The sequence below is a fragment of the Candoia aspera genome, chromosome 4 (genome assembly GCF_035149785.1).
Source record: "Candoia aspera isolate rCanAsp1 chromosome 4, rCanAsp1.hap2, whole genome shotgun sequence".
Classification (NCBI taxonomy): Eukaryota; Metazoa; Chordata; class Lepidosauria; order Squamata; family Boidae; genus Candoia; species Candoia aspera.
Window position 1 is genome coordinate 94,248,591 of NC_086156.1, and position 21,424 is coordinate 94,270,014.

At 46.2% G+C, this 21,424-nt stretch overlaps 1 pseudogene; it reads right to left on the bottom strand.

Moving 5' to 3' along the window:
* Positions 1-1,646: 1,646 nt before the first annotated feature.
* LOC134496688 (vomeronasal type-2 receptor 26-like) lies at positions 1,647-14,265 on the bottom strand (annotated as a pseudogene).
* Between the last annotated feature and the right edge of the window lie 7,159 nt (positions 14,266-21,424).

The window sequence follows — 21,424 nt, forward strand, 5'->3', positions numbered from 1 at the left end:
GGAAACCAACCATTAGTATCATATCTTTTTAATAATAAACTCAAGGGCCATAAATTTGTCATAATTAAGCACATGGGCAGAATATTTCTATTGCTCCAGTCATCAAAGCCTCCAACAGAAGTCATGCTCTGCAGGGGTTTGGTAGTCAGGATGGAAGAAATGGTGATGAGTTTTCTCTCTCTTTCTCTCTCTGCTCCCAACCCTGGATGGAGATAGATGGTAGATCCTCCCAACCCTGGAAGGAGATAGACTCAAAAATGGAAGGGTGGGGATCCAACGTTCAATGTTCTTTTTTGAGTTTGGGGAAGACAGATGCAACTTGTGGTCTTTATTACTTTTTTTTTTCCAAACAGAAAGGTGAAGCAATTAATTAAATTGCCCCTATTACAATGAATAGCTTTCAGTTTGCTTAAAGGAGGCATGATACATTGTTGTGCACTGTAACTCTTATCATTATATGGGATAACAAAGAGTGGGCTAATGAATGATCAAGAGATTGAAAAAAAACAGAATTGGCACCATATAGAAGCATAATGTAGATGGAAGTGAATTAACAATTAATTCTGTAAGACTAACAATAAAAAACGTTTTCAAAAACTCTTTTTCAGGCATTTTTTTTTTGTACTAGATCATTTGGAATGGTGCCAGTTTTTACTTGGGTACTTAATTCCCCACTTTCAGTTACTGGTACCTCCAGCTGGAAGATTTCCTGACATGAGTTCATCTACCACTTTGAGGTGTTCCTCAAAGTTGCGTATTTCCAACAGGCAGTCAAACTAGGCAGCAATCCCTCCAATTATTATATTCCATTTTGCAATGCTCATATGGGAAGGGGTCACCCATAGAGCAGATGGTATCATGTCCCTTGAATTTAGTTAGGACAGGGTGGGGCACTTGCCAAAGGAGACACTGCAGCAGAATTACCTTTCCATGCCATGCTTTGCTTTAAGACACTGAACACAGCTCTGTCTGTTTCTTGACTTCACCTGTTTTGCCAGTGTTCAATGTGCATTAGGCAGTGCATTTTAAAAGGATGGATAAAATCATATTTCAATCAACCCACATTTTTAATGAAAAAAGATTTTTTTCCCTTTGGATTTCTCTCTAAATGTATGGATTTTCCCTAAAATATTTGTTATGGTTGCATTCTTTCCAAGGTAAATAATAAATAAAATAAAATAAAATAGCTATGCTTTTTGAGTGCAGAAGTGCAATATAAAAGTCAGGGTGTGTCACCCAAATAAGCAGTTTATTATCATATATTGGGCTGAGAAAGGCAAATTAGATTAGTTCATTACAAAATTTTAGATCCAAAGAAATTCTCAAACTCCTTAGTCATCAGATATAAAAATACTCAGTTATTCTGATAAAGTAATATATCAGACTGACTTCATTTTAGCCTTTTTTTTAACTTTTAAGTGAACCATAATATTTTATATAAACTTTCAGATATTGCAACTGAAGGTATTCACTGGCTTGAGAAAATGCCCATGGGACAGGCAGAGGAAGGGTAAAATGTATTAATCTGATGTAATTACTATGTTCCAAGTCATGTTCTCAGGGAATGGTGCAGTGTGTTATGCTTTCTTACCTGCAACATTAGAAACAGATACCAACAATTAGGGAAAGTCCAGAAATAGTTTCTTTTATCTCTTTCTTTTGATTATTTCATCTCTTTTGTTCAATTCTGGCCTCAACAAAATAATGTAGCATTTGGGGAAAAAGATGCAAGCCAGCAGTCCAGTGCTGGAAGCCAAGATAGAGAAGATCTCCACCACCACCATGTATTTTCCCTTGGTCCTCAGGTATGTAGGAATAAAGGATAACCAAACACTGCAAAAGGCCAACATGCTGAAGGTGATGAACGTGGCTTCATTGAAACTGTCAGGTAACTTCCTGGCAAAGAAAGCCACAAGGAAGCTCACAAGAGCCAGGAAGCCCATGTAGCCCAGGACACAATAGAACATGGCAGCCGAGCCTTCGTTACACTCCAACACAATTTCTTCACCCATTGAATGCATATCCAAATCAGGAAATGGGGGAGAAGTAGCTAGCCAGAGAAGACATATACCTGCTTGAATAGAAGAGCAGAAAAGAATGATAGCATTGGCTAGTTTTTTCCCCATCCACTTTCTCATTTGAGATCCTGGCTGGGTGGCCAGGAAAGCCACAATCACGGTAACGTTTTTTGCCAGCACGCATGAAACAGCCACCGAAAATATGATCCCAAAAGCTGTTTGCCATAAGAGACAAGTCAGATTCTGAGGTCAGCCAATGAAGAGCAATGAAGTCAGGAAGCAGAGCAGAAGGAAGACAAGGAGGGTGTAAGTGAGGCTCCTGTTATTGGCTTTGATGATAGGAGTGTTGTGATACTTGATAAAAATCTGTAAGATCCAAACTGCGATGAAAAAACAGAAACATGCAGAAATGGCTAAGCCCATCCCCAAAGGTTCCTCATAAGACAAGAAGGAAAACCCCTTAGGAATGCATTGACTTTGTTCCTTGTTTGGATAATGATCTTCTTGGCAGGTGTTACAGGAATCCATGTCTAGAGGAAAGAAAAGTTGAACGGTCAGAACGGATTTACATGTTCCATTTTTCAGCTGCAGACTATCTGCCAAGGTATGTCCTTGATCTTCTTTGAGGGATCAGAATCCAAACTGGTATGGTTATCTATGTGTGTTGATGCCTTAACAAATTGAATAATACCCCCTTTCCTCCCCCCCACCCTGCACATGTTGCTCATGTACAATTCCCTTGTACTTTGCCCACAGAGCCAGGAGGAATGGGAGTGTTTTAAAAGCAGATAGATACCTTGTGATGCCTTCAAGTGGGAAGTTAAGAATTAAGACAAGAATTCTAAGAGACTCCAGCAAAGCGTGCTGAAGCAAAATTCCAGAGTAAAGTGAATGATGTTCAGAACAATGGAGTGTGATAGTTCTGAATGAATTGACCAGGTACTATTTTAACATATGCCAGTGAAAAGAGGGAATTTACGGGAGAAGTGTTACTTTATCTCATTTCTCTTTTATCAGAACTGATCTATGCAGAAGGCCTGATAATACTATGGACTATCAACATTATACCTGTCTGGGGAGCAACTTTTCCTTCTGGACATGGAACACAGTCATAACAGCAAAATGGCTTCCCTTCCTTCTTTTTTCGACTGTATCCTGGATGGCAATTGTCATTACACCTAGCTTCAGGAAGTACCTATCCATTAAAAAACAAAACAAACCTGATGGCTCTTCTTATCATGAAATCATAAGACCATAAAAAGATTTGGTGATAATAGTGGGGAACAGTTAACATGCAAATGAAATGACAATATTTGTTTTAATTTTAATTGCTAGGCTGTATCAAAATCAGCCTAGCAATGTTTCAAAGATTTCTTTCATCCATGGTAAAAGCTTGCAATTTTCCATCTCATTCTCAAGATATTTTTTTTCCAATTCTATTGATAAGGTTTATTTAGCTTATTTATCATGGAGAGTAGAAAAGGGGGCTTCTGGTGAGGCTTCATAGCAAGCTGGAAGTCCTTGAAGGATGGGGTGGGGGATGGCACTGTAATGGAGATTGGCAGCTAGACGGTGAACGCTGGCCGGCACAGTCTTTCCAGATAAAGGAGAGATGGTGAGATCTCCCACTTGCACTCCAGACAGCCTCTCATCATGAGTAGACTGCAGGAACTGAGGTTTTGGCAGTCAGCTCATGAGTTGAGTGGCTGGGAGTTGAGGGATTTCAATCAAGCTCACAGTCGTAATGCAGCCTATATGTAGACAAGTTCTGCATGAGCCTCATTTCTTAAACACTTTTGGATGTAATTAGTTTACAGATAAACAGAGATTTTCTGTGTGGTAGGATAAGAAATTTCCACTTGGTGAAAATTTCTTCACAAATGCTGAAGAAGCTGAAGTAGAGCAGTTCTATGAGGATCTGCAGCACCTACTGGACAACACGCCTAAAAGAGATGTTATTTTCATCACAGGAGACTGGAATGCTAAGGTGGGCAGTCAAATGACACCTCGAATTACAGGTAAGTATGGCCTGGGAGAACAAAATGAAGCAGGACACAGGCTGATAGAATTTTGCCAAGACAATTCACTCTGCATAACAAACACTCTCTTCCAACAACCTAAGAGACGGCTTTATACATGGACTTCACCAGATGGACAACACCGAAATCAGATTGATTACATCCTTTGCAGCCAAAGGTGGCGGACATCTGTACAGTCGGTAAAAACAAGGCCTGGAGCTGACTGTAGTTCAGATCACGAACTTCTTCTTGCACAATTTAGGATCAGACTAAAGAGATTAGGGAAGACCCACAGATCAGCTAGATATGAGCTCACGAATATTCCTAAGGAATATGCAGTGGAGGTGAAGAATAGATTTAAGGGACTGGACTTAGTAGATAGGGTCCCGGAAGAACTCTGGACAGATGTTGGCAGCATTATTCAGGAGGCGGCAACAAAATACATCCCAAAGAAAGAGAAAACCAAGAAGGCAAAATGGCTGTCTGCTGAGACACTAGAAGTAGCCCAAGAAAGAAGGAAAGCAAAAGGCAACAGTGATAGGGGGAGATATGCCCAATTAAATGCAAAATTCCAGAGGTTAGCCAGAAGAGATAAGGAATTATTTTTAAACAAGCAATGCGCGGAAGTGGAAGAAGACAATAGAATAGGAAGGACAAGAGACCTCTTCCAGAAAATTAGAAACATTGGAGGTAAATTCCAGGCAAAAATGGGTATGATCAAAAACAAAGATGGCAAGGACCTAACAGAAGAAGAAGAGATCAAGAAAAGGTGGCAAGAATATACAGAAGACCTGTATAGGAAGGATAACAATATCGGGGATAGCTTTGACAGTGTGGTCGGTGAGCTAGAGCCAGACATCCTGAAGAGTGAGGTTGAGTGGGCCTTAAGAAGCATTGCTAATAACAAGGCAACAGGAGACGACGGCTGAACTGTTCAAAATCTTGCAAGATGATGCTGTCAAGGTAATGCATGCTATATGCCAGCAAATTTGGAAAACACAAGAATGGCCATCAGACCGGAAAAAATCAACTTATATCCCCATACCCAAAAAGGGAAACACTAAAGAATGTTCAAACTATCGAACAGTGGCACTCATTTCACATGCAAGTAAGGTAATGCTCAAGATCCTGCAAGGTAGACTTCAGCAGTTCATGGAGCGAGAATTGCCAGACGTACAAGCTGGGTTTAGAAAAGGCAGAGGAACTAGAGACCAAATTGCCAATATCCGCTGGATAATGGAAAAAGCCAGGGAGTTTCAGAAAAACATCTATTTCTGTTTTATTGACTATTCTAAAGCCTTTGACTGTGTGGACCATAACAAATTGTGGCAAGTTCTTAGTGGTATGGGGATACCAAGTCATCTTGTATGCCTCCTGAAGAATCTGTATAACGACCAAGTAGCAACAGTAAGAACAGACCATGGAACAACAGACTGGTTTAAGATTGGGAAAGGAGTATGGCAGGGCTGTATACTCTCACCCTACCTATTCAACTTGTATGCAGAACACATCATGCGACAAGCTGGCCTTGAGGAATCCAAGGCTGGAGTTAAAATCTCTGGAAGAAACATTAACAATCTCAGATATGCAGATGATACCACTTTGATGGCTGAAAGCAAAGAGGAACTGAGGAGCCTTATGATGAAGGTGAAAGAAGAAAGTGCAAAAGCTGGCTTGCAGCTAAACCTCAAAAAAACCATGATTATGGCAACCAGCTTGATTGATCACTGGCAAATAGAGGGAGAAAATGTAGAAGCTGTGAAAGACTTTGTATTTCTAGGTGCAAAGATTACTCAGATGCTGACTGCAGTCAGGAAATCAGAAGACGCTTAATCCTTGGGAGAAGAGCAATGAGAAATCTCGATAAAATAGTTAAGAGCAGAGACATCACACTGACAACAAAGGTCCGCATAGTTAAAGCAATGGTGTTCCCTGTAGTAACATATGGCTGCAAGAGCTGGACCATAAGGAAGGCTGAGAGAAGGAAGATCGATGCTTTTGAACTGTGGTGTTGGAGGAAAATTCTGAGAGTGCCTTGGACTGCAAGAAGATCAAACCAGTCCATACTCCAGGAAATCAAGCCAGACTGCTCACTTGAGGGAATGATATTAAAGGCAAAACTGAAATACTTTGGCCACATAATGAGAAGACAGGACACCCTGGAGAAGGTGCTGATGCTAGGGAGAGTGGAGGGCAAAAGGAAGAGGGGCCGACCAAGGGCAAGGTGGATGGATGATATTCTAGAGGTGACAGACTCATTCCTGGGGGAGCTGGGGCTGTTGATGACCGACAGGAATCTCTGGCGTGGGCTGGCCCATGAAGTCACGAAGAGTCGGAAGCGACTAAACGAATAAACAATAACAAGTGTAATGATTGCCCTAGCCCAAATACTCAGACTCACAAGAGGCTGCTATATGAAATCTGATTTATTAAGGAACTAAAGGCAAATACAGAGAAAGCTGAGAATGAGCAAAAGCGCGCCAAATACAAACTTAAACCCTTGGTGCAAATGTATCCCGCCTCCCTCGTAACAGCCCCGCCCGGCACAGGTGCTAGCAATCGTCAGAGTTGCTAGCCTGGGAAAGTAACCTTGAGCGCAGTAGATAATGCAAATACATTCCAGAGCAAAGCCAAAAGATAAGTACTCCCATCCTCCCGAGAAAGATGAAACACGCATCCTGCTAATGACATGCGAAACGTTACGATGTATCAAAGACATTGAAACGGCGAACATGACATACCGCCCCCCTAAAAATATCCCTAGGGACCCGGCTTAGTGGGATAAGCAGAGTGGAAATGGGCAACTAAGACAGGGGAAGCCACATCTGGTGCAGCGACCCACTCTGGATGAGGGAAATGTTTCCAACGAACTAAGTATTGCAGAGTATTGCGAAGGCGTCTAGAGTCCAAAATTTCTTTAACTTCAAAGTGTTGCTGACCGTCAATCATGATGGGGGTTGGAGGTGGAGGTTGGCGATGCCAGCGGTCAGAAGGAATAGTCGGTTTGAGCAAACTGCAATGAAAAACAGGGTGTAAGCGTTTGAGGTTATGAGGCAAGTCAAGTTTAAAAGTCACAGGGTTAATTTGAGCGGTAATTGGGAAAGGACCCACAAATTTAGGAGCCAGCTTCTTGGAAGGTTGTGAGGACTTTATGAACTTGGTGGAAAGGTAAACCGAGTCCCCTACTTGAAACGCCGGCTGAGGAGCACGCTTCCGATCAGCATACTGTTTGTAATCCAATTGTGCCTCAGCTAGTGCTTTTTGAATCATTGGCCAGGAGTCTGCCAGTTGCGACGCCCAATCACCCGGAGTGGCCGATCCGCCTGAAGGCTGCGGCAGATCAGGGAGAGGTACAAAGTCTTTGCCTTGGGCCACCCGAAATGGGGTTTGGCCGGTGCTTTGATGCACTGCATTGTTGTAAGCCACTTCGGCAAAAGGGAGGAGGTCTACCCAATTGTCCTGCTGGTAATTCACAAAAGCTCGAAGGTATTGCTCCAGAGTAGAATTTAAAGCCTCTGTGGCCCCATCCGTCTGGGGGTGCCAAGCCGTGGACAGGGCTTGTTTCGTTCCCAACAATTTGAGGAACGCCCGCCAAAATTGTGAGGTAAATTGTGTGCCCCTGTCCGAAATTAAGCGGGAAGGACATCCGTGTAGCCTGTACACGTGTACTAGAAACAGGCGGGCCAATTGACGTGCCGACGGAATGGACACGCAAGGAATGAAGTGGGCTTGTTTTGAGAAATAGTCTTTGACCACCCAAATGACAGTTTTGCGTTGACTGGGTGGTAATTCAACAATAAAGTCCATGGAGATTTCATCCCAGGGGCAAGAAGGGGCAGCCACCGGCTGCAGCAGTCCTTGGGGCTTCCCCACCTTGCGCTTAGACATCGCACAAACAGTGCAGGAGGCAATATAGTCTTTGACATCCTTACGTAATGTGGGCCACCAGAACTGCCTCCTAACAAGGTGTAAGGTTTTTACAAACCCGAAGTGACCTGCCAGTTTGTCATCGTGTGAACGTAGTAACACCTCTTTTCTGAGGGTTTCAGGGACATAGAGGCGGTCGGATTTCCAAGCGAAGCCTCGGTCAAAAGTAACATTGTTTTTATTTGCCAGCAACCAAGTATCTGTTTTCAGTTCTTTTAGAAACTTTTGTTGCAACTGGGAAGGAATTGACAAAGCGCTTGGCTGGGCGGCGTCCACAGCGGGTGGCTGCTGCGCGCGCGTTTGGCTACGCGTCACAGCCTGCATACCCAATTGGGGCGCTGTCCACAGGGTGCTAACCACTTCTGGCGCTGCCCCCGAGTCCTGAGGTTGCCTTGACAACGCATCAGCCAGGAAATTCTTTTTCCCCGGAATAAACTTCAAATGAAAATTGAACCGATTAAAAAATTGAGCCCAACGGACTTGTTTCGGGCTCAGTTTTCGAGGGGTGCTAAGAGCCTCCAAATTTTTATGGTCAGTCCACACCTCAAAGGGGTGATTCGCCCCTTCTAACAGATGCCGCCAAGCTTCCAACGCGGCTTTTACTGCGAATGCCTCCTTTTCCCATACATGCCAACGTCGCTCAGTCTCGGAGAACTTGCGGGACAAGTAGGCACATGGCTTGAGGCATCCTGTCCCGTCTTGTTGCATCAACAATGCCCCAATGGAATAATCGGAGGCATCCGCCTGCACCACAAAAGGTTTGGAGGGATCAGGATGTTGCAAAATGTGCTCTTTGATAAAAGCTGCTTTCAGCCGCTCAAACGCGTTTGACAAGCAGGCGTCCAGCGCAACAGCGCCCCTGGATTCTTTACTTTCCGAGTATCTCCCACCCCCTTGGTTCGGAGCAGTTCTGTTAGTGGCAAGGCAATTTCAGCAAATCCCCTTATGAACAATCTGTAGTAGTTGCTGAACCCCAGGAAACTTTGAAGTTGCCTGCGGGTGCGTGGGCTTTCCCAGTCCATGATAGCCTGTACCTTGGGAGGGTCCATTTCTATGCCTTTATCTGAAATTCTATACCCCAAATAGTCAATTTGTGTCTGGTGAAATGCACATTTAGACAGTTTGGCATACAATTCTGCTGATCTGAGTTTACTCAGCACTTTTTTTACCAGAGACACATGCTCTTCCATGGTTTCAGTATAAATCAATACATCATCCAAATACACCAATACCCCTTTAAACAGATGTTCATGCAGTACTTCATTGATCAGTTGCATAAATACCCCAGGGGCCCCAGCCAAACCAAAAGGTAACACCTTATACTGGAAAGCTCCCAACGGGCAATTGAAGGCAGTTTTCCACTCATCGCCCTCCTTGATTCGTACACGATAGTAGGCTTCTCTTAAATCAAGTTTGGAGAAGATCTTTCCCTTAGCCAGATGTGACAACATGTCCTTGATCAATGGCAAGGGATATTTATTGGAAATTGAGACGGCATTTAATCCATGGAAATCGGTACAAAGTCTCAATGTCCCATCCTTTTTTGGGCGAAAGAGAACCGGCGCCCCCACCGGTGAATTCGCCGGCTCGATGAATCCGCGCGCCAAATTTTTGTCCACAAAGTCTTGCAACAGAGTCAGTTCCTTTTGTGTCATGGAATAAATCTTTGGCTTGGGCAATTGGGTGTTGGGCACCAGTTCAATGGCACAGTCCGTCTTTCTATGGGGGGGTAATTGGTCGGCTTCCTTTTCGCCAAACACATCAGCAAACATCCTGTACTCTGCTGGCAAGCCTTCCAGAGGAGGGGCCGGGACACGCAGAGTCGCAGCTGCCGCAACCCCCACCATCTCCTCTGGGGCACCCTTCCCCTCAGTCGCTTGGTAGAACCCATCCCTAAACGTGATAGTCCGGTAAACCCAGTTTATTTGGGGATTTTGCTGAACCAACCAAGGCACCCCCAACACCACCAAGGGACCTCCTACTGGAGCCACGACAAAAGACAAACCTTCCCGATGGCTGCCCAGCTGCAAGGATACCCGCCCTGTGAAATGGGTGACCGGTTTGCCCCCTGCCATGGACCCATCCAGCTGTGTAAAGGCGATGGGTCGCTGTAAAGGGAAAGTGGGTAGCTCCAGAGCCGCTACCACATCAGGGTGCATTAGACACCAGGAACACCCCGAATCAATCATGGCCCATACTTCTACAGTCTTGGATTGGGAGCCCAACTTCAACTTCACCGTGAGAATGCGGTAACTGCCACTCACCGATGAAGGCTCGCGCCCTTCTTCCACCACCTGCCCTGCGGCGCCCTTTAAAGCAGGTGGCTGGCGTTTCCCGCCGGCTGCAGGATTTCAGGCTCACCCTCCTCCTCGTAGAACATCGCATCGTCTCCCACGGTTTCAGCCACCATGGCTTTCTGCTTCCTCGGCAGGGCAGGGGACTTTGTCGGCGGCTTGCCGAGCCGTTTCTCTCCCTTTGCCTTCGGGCACGCCGCCACTCGATGCCCCTCTTTACCACATCTCAGACACAGGCCTTTTGCATACCGCTTCTCTCGCTCCTCATCCCAGGGTCGTTGTCCTGGTCTCCCCCCGGTGCTCGATGGGCGGCTGGGCTTCACCTCCCGCCCCGATTTGGCGGTCTTTCGATGGGCGAAGATCTCATGGGCATGCTCAGCCCTCCCCGCCAGTTGGATCCATTCGTAAAGCGTATATGGGTCGTCCCTCCCCAAGGACCAGCGCAGCACCTCTGTATTCAGGCCATCCTTGAATAGCTCGATAATGGTGGTTTGGGACCAGTCATCCACCTTCCCCGCAAGCGCTTTAAACTCCAGTGCATAATCAGCCACGGATCTTGACCCCTGCTTGAGTTCCTTCAGAGCTCGCTTTGCCCTCTCTTTCGCCAAGGGATCCTCGAAGTGTTGTCTCAATGCCCAGAGGAACTCATCGAATTTCTCCAGTTCAGGCGCTTCCGACTGGCACATCTGGACATACCAGTCTGCCGCCCTCCCTTTCAGCTTGGTGGCAATGGTGATGATCTTTGCCTTTTCCAATTGAAAAAGCGACCCCCATTCCTCCATGTAGGCTTTAGCATTCGTCAGGAAAAATGAGAGTTTGGTTGGGTCCCCATCAAACTTGACAGGGAAGTCTCTCATCCCGCCCCCCGCCGGGCTGCACCCCGCCACCGGGGCTGCAGGGGTTGGTACCTCCTGGGCTCGTGGCGGTGCGGGGCCCGGGGGTGGCCGCACCGGCGATGCTGCGATTTCCATTTGGACCGACTGGTCCCCCTCGCGCCTCCGCGCCGGCCGCCATTGCTCCGGGGACCGCCCATGGGATGAAGGGGTTGAATGCCGCTGGCTTGATCCTTCCCGGGTTTCTCTCAACGAGGTCACATCTAGGCTCAGCTGCTTCAGTATAGTTTCTAACGAGTCCATTTTTGACTCCAGTACTCGGATACGATCCGGGGTGGGGGGAGCCCTCCGTTGGCTGCACCTGTACCACGGTGGGGGATAATGGGTATCTCTGCCTCCAGGATGGGCCCCCTGCCACCGTGACATCCCCTTGGGTTTCATCCCAGGTGACCAGCTCGCCCGGAGAATTTACGGTAGTCTCCGGGGCGGTTTTCAGACCCTCGGCTTCACCCTCCGACTCGGAGCTCGCCTCTTCTAGGATGGCTGACAGCTCCCCCCCCTGGGACGGTTGGTCGGGCCGCCTCACGGTCGAGTCCGGTTCCCCTTCTTCCATCATCACGATGTCGGGTTCGGTCATCGCTGGCGCTCTCCCTCACAGGGTTAGACAACTTGTCTTTTCCTGGACAGGGGCCAGCGGAGTTGGGATCTTAGATTCTCAGCTTTATGTAATGATTGCCCTAGCCCAAATACTCAGACTCACAAGAGGCTGCTATATGAAATCTGATTTATTAAGGAACTAAAGGCAAATACAGAGAAAGCTGAGAATGAGCAAAAGCGCGCCAAATATAAACTTAAACCCTTGGTGCAAACGTATCCCGCCTCCCTCATAACAGCCCCGCCCGGCACAGGTGCTAGCAATCGTCAGAGTTGCTAGCCTGGGAAAGTAACCTTGAGCGCAGTAGATAATGCAAATACATTCCAGAGCAAAGCCAAAAGATAAGTACTCCCATCCTCCCGAGAAAGATGAAACATGCATCCTGCTAATGACATGCGAAACGTTACGATGTATCAAAGACATTGAAACGGCGAACATGACACAAGTGTCTACAATTTCAGTTTGGGTAGTATTATATTGCAGGAGGCAATAAAGTGCACCAGCCGGAAAATTCCTCTTTCCAGGGAGGAAATTAAGAGTAAAGTTAAAGCGGCTAAAAAATTGAGCCCAGCGAATTTGTTTGCCATTCAGCTTTCTGGGGGTTTGTAAAGCTTGGAAGTTTTTATGATCGGTCCAAACCTCAAAGGGATTTTCAGCATCCTCTAGCAAATATCTCCAATGTGTGAAAGCTGTTTTAACAGCAAAAGCTTCCTTTTCCCACATCGTCCAGTTGCACTCAGAATCTGAGAACTTGTAGAAGAGGTATGTGCATGGCCGGGGAAAGCTGGTTTTGTCCTTTTGAACCAAGACAGCCCCAACAGCTGAGTCAGAGGCATCAGCCTGGACAATAAAGGGGCAGTTTGGGTCTAGGTGGGCGAGGATGGGTTCTCTGGTAAAAAGAAGCTTTAATTTGTCGAAAGCAGCTTGACAATTAGGAATCCAAGCAAGCTTAGCCCCCGGGGAGGTAACTGTTCATGTTTCCTCTCATCCTCTAGTTTTCAGCAAATAAGTAAGGAGCAAAGCGATTTGTGCAAATGGGGAATAAAATTTATATAGAAATTTGCGAAGCCCAGGAAGCTTTGAAGTTGTCTCCTCATATGAAGGGGTTCCTACCCCAATATGTCCTGTATTTTAGCAGGGTCCATTTCAATGCCATCTGCTGAAATATGATAGCCCAGATAGTCTAATTGGGACTTGTGGAACTCAGATTTAGAGAGCTTAGGGTATAGTTTTGCATTTCTGAGTTTTTGCAGGACTTTTTTAACCAGAGGAATGTGTTGCTTTAAGCTGTCAGAACAGATTAAAATGTCATCTAAATAGACCAAGACTCCCTTATACAAATGTTCATGAAGGACTTCATTAATGTATTGCATAAATACTCCAGGGGCCCCAGTCAATCCAAATGGGAGCACTTTGTATTGGTAGGAACCCAAATGGCAGTTAAATGCAGTTTTCCATCCATCCCCCTCCCTGATTTGAATTCAAAAGTATGCTTCTCTGAGATTGAATTTGGTGAACACCTTTCCTTTCGATAGGTGTGCTAAAATGTCCTTCATTAAGGGCAGAGGGTACTGGTTGTTTACTGAGATTGCATTGATTCCATGGTAATCGGTACAGAGTCTAAGGGAACCATCTTTCTTTGCCTGGAAAAGTACTGGAGCTGCTAAGGGTGAGCTGGCAGGCTCAATGAAACCTCTCTCTAAGTTTTTTTTTTTTTTCTCTATGAAATCCCTAAGAACCTTTTTCTCAGTTTCTGTGATAGCATACATTTTTGGTTTGGGTAGTTTAGCTGTTGGATCAATTTCAATAGCACAATCAGTTTTTCTGTGAGGAGGTAGTTGGTCATGTTCTTTTTCATCAAATACATCAAGAAAATCAGAATAAGCAGAGGAAATGTCTAAAGGGTCATCAGATTTTTCTGTTGGTATTTGGTTGAGGAGAATCCCCACTACATTCTGTCCACTTTGTGGTATAGTGAAGAGGTTGCTGGTGCTGTCCTGACAAGCAGAAACCATGCTGAGATGAGGAATTAGTCTCTAGTGTTATTAATGCTAATGTAGACAGAAAATCCTACCAAACTGAAGAACCATGGGGAATCCCAGACTTATATCCCCCAAACGTCATGGGGGTGGGGTGTCAAGTGGGAAGTTAAGAATTAAGACAAGAATTCTAAGAGACTCCAGCAAAGCGTGCTGAAGCAAAATTCCAGAGTAAAGTGAATGATGTTCAGAACAATGGAGTGTGATAGTTCTGAATGAATTGACCAGGTACTATTTTAACATATGCCAGTGAAAAGAGGGAATTTACGGGTGAAGTGTTACTTTATCTCATTTCTCTTTTATCAGAACTGATCTATGCAGAAGGCTTGATAATACTATGGACTATCAACATTATACCTGTCTGGGGAGCAACTTTTCCTTCTGGACATGGAACACAGTCATAGCAGCAAAATGGCTTCCCTTCCTTCTTTTTCTTATGACAACCAGGAGGACAAACACAATTGCAGAGAGAAACGGGCATTACCTGTTTGAATGGGATGAAGATAATACTGTTGAGAAATAAATCATTTTCAGAATGTTTGGTTTTAAAGAAAATAAACAAGGTCTCCCAGCACATGAAAACATCACTTTCCTGAATGCTGTTTTTTTTGGATTTGAGAAGAATAGAATTTTTGGAAGCATTATGTTTTCCGTTGTACTTTCCTTAAACTTATGAATTCAAGACAGTAGCCAAAGCTACATGTAGTGATTTAAAGTATGCTCAGTGAGTTGTGTAAGACAATCAAGTTTAATTAATATTGCCAATGGATCCACTATTTTCATGGTTGCTATAAATCTTACTCGCACCTGATGACTTTCCATTCATTAGGTAGGATTAGTTAGCTAATAAATGTGCAAAAATTGTATAATAAAGTCACTTTTAGAAACAGTGGAAATCTTTAAGAAACTCCCACCTGATTAAAGTTGCTGGGCCAGATGATAGAATCCCCACTGACACTGAATTCTGTGCCTTGACCCAACCAAGGATTCATTTTTCCAACTTTTATTCTAGCAAAGGATTTATTAGGAAAAGTTATTACATTTGTAATATCAAACCTGTCATGTTCACCGTTGCAATGTTTGGGTCATCGTAACAGCTCACATGCCAGAGTGTGGATGCGTGTTCTGGCTGGGAGGGTACTGCTGATAAGCCTTGTACCAGGAGCTGTGGTGAGCTCTGCCGAGAGGAATGTGTTTGGTCTATCTCTTGAATGTCAAGGTCTTTTTGCCCGTTGATCAGCAGAGCTCGTTAGTGCACCTGGGAATGTGGGGATGTACTGTATGTAGGGGGTGGGTGGGGAGCGGTATGAAACGATGCTATTTAGTTTGGGTTTGGGCGTGCTTTTCTCATTCTCAGCTTTCTTTCTGTTTGCACTCTATTCTAAATAAAGAATCAGAACTTAAATGTTCGTTTGGAGTCTGAGACTTTCATTTGGTCTAAGGCACTCATCACATAAAGCTGAGAATCATTTCAAGAACACACCTCGCTCGTCTTTACCAAAACAATTTTTTTTTTGCAAAAGAAACAGCAGCGATGGAAGAAATGGCAGACTCTACAGGGGTTGAGGAATCGACCAAACAGCTCCTACAATCAGCGATCCCAAGCAGGGACACCAGCCCCCTCCCAACCCTTCCCGCGCTCCTATCTGGGGCGACAGGCTCCAACCCAGAGCTGGAGGTCCCGATGGGTGAGGATGCCATGGCGGATCTCCAGCCAGCGGCTTCCCAAGACACTTGGAAGCTGCGATACCCACTAATTCCCGAGGGAGATTTTACGGGACCATCAGCGCGCCTGCAGACTGCAGCACCGAAGGTCGTCGACTCTGTCACACCTGCAAGGATCAGGGTTATGGAATCCAAGATCGAATCCATAGAACATATGCTGCACTACATCTCACTCCAGCTGGGCGACCTGATGAGGTTTCAGCCTCCTCCAGCTGTGGGGGGGGGTCTCAGCATCCCACTCACTCCATCATCAGGGGCGAGAGGACGGGGCCAGCCCTGTGACTTTGCCCTGGGGCTCAGTGGTTCTACTCCGGGGGTGGTTGCCCCCCTCATCCACCGGTTGGGGCTCCTCCAGGGGGGGGTCCCCTAGAGACTTTTCTGTGAAGTTCGATGGCGACCCCACGAATTTGTCTTTCTTCCTAACCAACGCTGCCAATTACATGCAACAATATAGACATTGTTTCGCCTTGGAAGGGGCTAAGATCTCAGCTGTTGCCACTAGACTAAAGGGCAGAGCTGTGGACTGGTACATCCAATTGTCTCAGTCTGGGGCCCCAGCCCTGACTTCTTTCCAGGCTTTCTTGGCCGCCTTGTGGCAGTACTTTGAGGATCCCCTAGCTAAGGAGAGGGCTAAAACCGCTGTGAAAGAACTTGTTCAGGGGCAAAAGTTGGTTGCTGATTATGCCCTGGAGTTTAAGGTTTTGGCTGGGAAGGTTCCTGAGTGGTCCGAGGCTACCCTAATCAATTGGTTTAAGGATGGCCTCAATCATGACGTATTGCGTTGGGCGCTCTATAGGGATGATCTGGACTCTCTTCATGGCTGGATCTGCCTTGCTGGAAAAGGTGAACATGCCCAGCGCACCTACATGCAGTCTACTAGGGCGACCAAGCCTATTTTGCCTGGAAAAACACCATCTCCACATTCTGCCCCAGGCTGGGATGCCAAAAAGCAACACTGTTTTGCCCGTGGCCAATGCATCAATTGTGGTAAGACTGGTCACCACGCGGTGAACTGCGCCGCGGCTCGAGCGCCGGATCGTCCATCTAAAACAACACCTAAGGCTCCGCAAAAGCCGCCTAACCCTCCTCATCGGCTGACTGGAGTGCTGGCGACTGTGGGGGACGATGAGGATGTCTACCTCATGGGAGACGCGTTTGCCGCCTTGGAGCAGCCAGTGGGAAATGCTTTCCACCTGCCTTAATCAGAGCCACTGGGCAGGTGGAAGAGGATGGGCGCGTGTCTGACATGGTGAGTGCTAATTGCCCCATCCTTGCTGTAAAAATCGAATTGGGCTACTGCTCCAAAACTCAAACTATGGGCCTTAGTGGACTCCGGCTGTTTGTGATATATGATCCACCCCAGCCTGGTCACTGATCTGGACTTGCCCTGTTTCCCTCTTGCCAAGCCATTGATTTTCCAGCAGCTCGATGGGTCCATGGCAGTGGGGGGGGGGGGGCAGCCACCCAGTTTACAGGGGATGTTTCCTTGCAAATGGACACACACCACGAGCTTATACAATTCATTGGTACCCCTGTCGGCAATCCTCTCATGGTCCTGGGGATTCCCTGGCTATCTCGCCACAATCCTTACATCCACCGGAAGACCCGCTCCTTGACCTTTGAAGATGGGTTCTACCAATCACTGGTTCAGGGGATGTCTCTCACTTTGGCTGCAGGGAGGGCTGAGGTTGTCATCTCTCCGATTCCCGTTTCCCCCGTGGAGGGGTTACCTGACACATACACAGACTTTGCGGATGTCTTTGGGGAGGAGGAGGCTGACCAATTGCCCCCTCATCGCAAGACGGACTGTGCCATTGAACTGCTTCCTCACGTCCAATTGCCCAAGCCAAAGATTTATGCCATGACTCAAAAAGAACTGACGGCATTGCGAGATTTCATCGACAAAAACCTTCCTAGGGGTTTTATTGAGCCGTCGAATTTGCCGGTTGGAGCTCCCGTTTTGTTTCGTGAGAAGAAAGATGGGACCCTGAGACTCTGTACAGACTATCGTGGGTTAAATTCCGTATCTTTGTGTAACAAATATCCTTTGCCTTTGGTAAAGGACTTTCTAGCCCATCTGTCTACGGGCAAGGTGTTTTCCAAACTTGACCTCCGCAAAGCATACTACTGCATTCGCATTCGGGAGGGGGATGAATGGAAAATGGCTTTTAACTGCCCCTTGGGTTCCTTTCAGTATAAGGTTCTCCCTTTTGGTCTTGCAGGTGCTCCTGGGGTTTTCATGCAATTGATCAATGAGGTTCTACGGGACCATTTATTTAAAGGGGTCTTGGTTTATTTGGATGATGTCCTCATTTATTCTAAAACTGAGAAGGAGCACGTGCGTCTGGTAAAGCAAGTTCTCACTAAGCTCTGGCACGCCAAGCTTTATGCTAAGCTTTCTAAGTGCGAGTTCCATAAGTCTCACCTAGATTATTGGGCTACCGGATTTCTGCTGAGGGCATCGAGATGGATCCTGGGAAAGTACAGCCTGTTCTCAACTGGGAGTGCCCGCGCACATGGCGGCAACTCCAAAGTTTTCTAGGTTTCGCGAACTTCTATAGATCTTTCATCCAAGGGTTCACAGAGATTGCGCTGCCCTTGACTGATTTGCTCCGCACCAAGGGTGTTGGCGAAATGCGCAAGGTGAAAAATCCAGGGGCTGCGCTCAATTGGACTCCTGCCTGTCAGGCTGCGTTTGATCACTTAAAGGGTTTTTTTTACGGCTGAACTGATTTTGTCACACCCTGACCCTGAACGGCCTTTTGTCATTCAGGTTGATGCCTCTGATTTTTCCATTAGGGCCATTTTGTTGCAAAAGGATGCTGCCGGGGTCTTGAAGCCTTGTGCTTATCTCTCCCAGAAGTTTTCAGAAACTGAACGACGCTGGCATGTTTGGGAGAAAGAGGCTTTTGCTGTGAAGGCAGCCCTGGAGGCTTGGTGCCACCTTTTGGAAGGGGCTGCTTGCCCTTTTGAGGTTTGGACAGATAACCAGAACCTCGAAGCGCTCTGCATGCCCTGGTGGCTCAGCCCTAAACAGATCCAATGGGCTCAGTTTTTCAGCCGCTTTAATTTTCAGCTTAAATTTATCCCGGGGAAAAAGAATTTTTTAGCTGATGCCCTTTCCCGGCTGCCCCAGGACGCAGAGCCTCTCTCTGATGTCATTGGCATGGTGCTCACAGAGCCACAGTTGGGATTGGTCACTGTCACCTGGAGCTGCGCTCAGGGGCAGCCTCCCTCATCCCCCCCCCAAATGGCTCCAGCTCCATCTCAGGGCCACAAGCGACCTCGATTGCCTGATGGATTACGGGATGCTTTTGTTGCTGCTTTGAAATCTGATCCCTGGCTCCTTGCTAACCCTGACAAGGTTTCAATTGAGCAAGACCTTGCTTGGCTGGGGGGGCGTTTGTATGTCCCTGACTCGCAGTGCGCTGCTATCCTGACTCATTCTCATGACAGTAAGCAATCTGGTCATTTTGGGTTCCTCAAGTCTCTCCATCTGATCCGCTGTCAATTCTGGTGGCCCTCCCTGAGAACAGATGTGAAAAGCTATGTTGCCTCCTGCCCTGTGTGTGCGATGTCTAAGTGCACTTCTGGGAAGTCCCAAGGGCTCCTGCAGCCCGTGGCGGACCCTTCGCACCCTTGGGATGAAAACTCCATGGATTTTATTGTTGACTTGCCTCCCAGTCAAAAGAAAACTGTCATTTGGGTCATCAAGGATTATTTTTCTAAGCAAGCTCATTTTGTTCCTTGTGCCTCTATTCCTTTGGCACAGCAGCTAGCTAAGCTCTTTTTAGTACATGTGTACCATCTGCATGGCTGCCCCTCTCATTTGGTGACCAACAGGGGCACACAATTTACCTCTCGGTTTTGGCAGGCTTTTTTGAAGTTGATTGGCACCCAACAAGCGTTGTCGACTGCTTGGCACCCTTCCATGGACGGATCGACTGAGGTTCTTAATGCCACCCTTGAACAGTTCCTCCGCTCCTATGTAAACTACCACCAGGATGACTGGGTGGATTTGCTCCCTTTTGCTGAGGTCGCATACAACAATGCTGTGCATCAAAGCACTGGTCAAGCCCCCTTCCGGGTTGTGTCTGGTCGGGATTTTGTCCCCATTCCCGAACTTCTGCAGCCCCCCTCTCCGGCGGTGGCTGCCTGTGATTGGGGCTCTAAGATCGCTGATTCCTGGCCCGTCATTAAGAGCCCTCTACAGGACGCTCAAGCTTCCTACAAGCTCTATGCAGCCGCATTTCCGGGTTGGGGATCTTGTTTACTTGCCTACCAAGTTTATTAAATCACCTCAGCCTTCCAGGAAACTGGCTCCTAAGTTTATTGGCCCCTTTCCTATTACTCAGATTATAAATCCTGTCATGATGCGTTTGGATTTGCCTCATAATTTGAAGCGTTTGCACCCTGTGTTTCATTGCAGCTTGCTCAAGCCGGCCCGTGACTCCGCCCATTGGTATCCTTGTCCCCCTCCTCCTCCTCCCGTCATGATTGATGGCCAACAGCATTTCGAAGTCAAGGAAGTGCTCGACTCTTGCAAGCTTCATGGCTCTCTTCAGTATTTAGTTCGCTGGTGGCACTTTCCCCATCCTGAATGGGTCGCTTCCTGTGACGTCCACGCCCCGGATTTGGTCCGCCGCTTCCATTCTGTTTATCCTTCAAAGACTTCTGCTTGATTGTCGTGTGGGGGGGCGGTATGTCATGTTCACCGTTGCGATGTTTGGGTCATCGTAACGGCTCACATGCCAGAGTGTGGATGTGTGTTCTGGCTGGGAGGGTACTGCTGATAAGCCTTGTACCAGGAGCTGTGGTGAGCTCTGCCGAGAGGAATGTGTTTGGTCTATCTCTTGAATGTCAAGGTCTTTTGCCCGTTGATCAGCAGAGCTCGTTAGTGCACCTGGGAATGTGGGGATGTACTGTATGTAGGGGTGGGTGGGGAGCTGTATGAAACGATGCTATTTAGTTTGGGTTTGGGCGTGCTTTTCTCATTCTCAGCTTTCTTTCTGTTTGCACTCTATTCCAAATAAAGAATCAGAACTTAAACATTTGTTTGGAGTCTGAGACTTTCATTTGGTCTAAAGTACTCATCACAAAATCCAACAGTAAATTCTCCATGCTCATTCAAGTGAATGATTTCTCCAACAGTGTTGTTAAATGAGAAGTTCTTTAGTATATGATGAAGCTAAGAAGACAAAATTTATGATGTTTTTAGAATGCTAATTCCAATATAGACAGCAGAATTTTACTTATGGCTCAGTTATTTACAGCATAATTCTAGATATGCTTACTTAAATATTGCATGCCACTCTGTTCCATAATGGTTAAAACAAGATGTATTAATCTAATAATAAATAAATAAAAATCCAATGTTATTAGATTATAAGAATTAATTGGTTGTTTAAATATATGTATAGATTTTCTTGAGCTTAGCACAAGTCCTGATGACTACATGGACATGTGCATGTGTGGTCTCTCAGCAATAATATGGACATCGCTTGGAAAAATGGTGTTTGGAAAGGTTGGAACATCTGTTTATGTTCTCTGTATAATAATTATCCAAGTGAGAGTTTCAAAAGTCAATAAGAAAAATCCCATTGATTTACAATGCACTAAGTACATTGTCCATGGGTATTGTCTATGAGCATATGTACATTGCCCATGGGTACATATGGGTCCATGGGTACATTTTCCATGGGTACATATACCCATTGTCCATAGGTATATGGACAGAACAAGATGTCAGCACAATTCTTTTCAAATAGAGCTGTAAACATAATGCTGCTCTTGAAGAGCTGCTCTCAAGGAGCATATAACTGAATTTGGTGAAAGGCATTTTGGCTATTTATCTAAGTTCAAGTGTTTGTGTTTGTGTAAATGAATCTGGCCAACTGTTCCTCATTATTCTTTTG